The 1,345-nt window shown below is 45.2% G+C and overlaps 1 protein-coding gene across 2 annotated transcripts in view; it reads right to left on the minus strand.

Moving 5' to 3' along the window:
- Dnah5 (dynein, axonemal, heavy chain 5) overlaps nt 1-1,345 on the minus strand; it is a 300,957-nt gene that overhangs the window by 231,139 nt on the left and 68,473 nt on the right. The window lies entirely within an intron of this gene.

Here is a 1,345-nt window from a genome sequence, read left to right on the forward strand (position 1 = left end):
TTTTTTTTTTTTGGTTTTTCTCCGGTACCGGGAACCGAACTCACGACCTTGCACTTGCCAGGCAGGCGCTTCGCTGCTGAGCTAAATCCCCAGCCCCAAGCCATGCTTTCCATACCCACCTAGAGGTTGGTCCCATCCATGAGGCTCACCGTGTGTCCAGCGTTTGACAATGGCCTGCTACCAGCAGAGGCACTTTCTATAAATAAGTCTAGAGCACAGGCTGGAGCTCATATGCAAAGAAAAGGGACAAAATCTGAACACCCTTTAGGAGGGCTCTTTTCAGGAAGGAAGGAACGAAGGAACGAAAGAAGGAGGGAGGGAGGGACGGAAGGAAGAAAGGAAGGAAGGAGGGAGTGAAAGAAGAAAGGAGGGGAGGAAGGAAGCAAGGAGGGAGGGGGGAAAGAAGGAAGGAGCACAGAGGGGAGGAGGGAAGAATAGCAAGTGTTAGTTAGAGAAACTGGAACCTCCTGCACTGTCGCTGGGAATGTGAAATACTGAAGCCACTGTGGAGATGTTTTTCCTTAACAAGCTAAATGTGAATTTAAAAAAAAAAAAAGCAAACTGTGGCATCAGCATGTGATCCAGCAATTCTACGTCTGCCTGTATACCCAAAGGAACTGAAAGCAGACCTCAAACAGACATCTGTGCCCCGTGGTCAAAGCAGCATTATAAACAGTAGCTTGTTCGTCAGGTACACGCAGAAGATGAGCGGGTAAACCTGGTACATGTGTACACAGGAGTGTCAGTCGGCCTGAGCAAGGAGCAAAAGCAACACGCGCTGTACCACAGGCGGACTGGGAAAACATTACCTAACTGAGAGAAGACAGTCACAAGGGCCAGGTGCTGTATAGTCTACTTATCAGGGAGACCTAGAGCAGTCTGATTTATAGAGACAGAATGGGGAACGACAGTTGCCAGGAGCTAAGAGAAGAAAGAACGGGAGTTGTTGTTTATAGGGCAGAGTTTCTCTTTTGCAAGAGTTCTGAAGATTAATTGCACAGCGATGTGAACTGTACCCTTAAAGTGGCTCACGTGGTAAATTTTATCATATGGATACTAATAGTTTATCTTAGTTCATTGGAAAGAAAGTATGTGTTATTACCGGTTTGCTTCTTTTTGTAAGACTCTTTTTGGTTTATGTCTTATACTGGGTAATTTGAAGGTAATGATATACCATGTAATTGCCATTGTTATTCTCTTATTATATGGTTATGAAAGTTTGTTTTATTTTTTCATTAAAAGAATATATATGGGGCTGGGGATTTAGCTCAGTGGCAAAAGCGCCTGCCTGGCAAGCGCAAGGTCGTGAGTTCGGTTCCCGGTACCGGAGAAAAACCAAAAAACC

This window comes from Chinchilla lanigera, unplaced genomic scaffold (genome assembly GCF_000276665.1).
Source record: "Chinchilla lanigera isolate Chin_1 unplaced genomic scaffold, ChiLan1.0 scaffold00025, whole genome shotgun sequence".
NCBI lineage: Eukaryota > Metazoa > Chordata > Mammalia > Rodentia > Chinchillidae > Chinchilla > Chinchilla lanigera.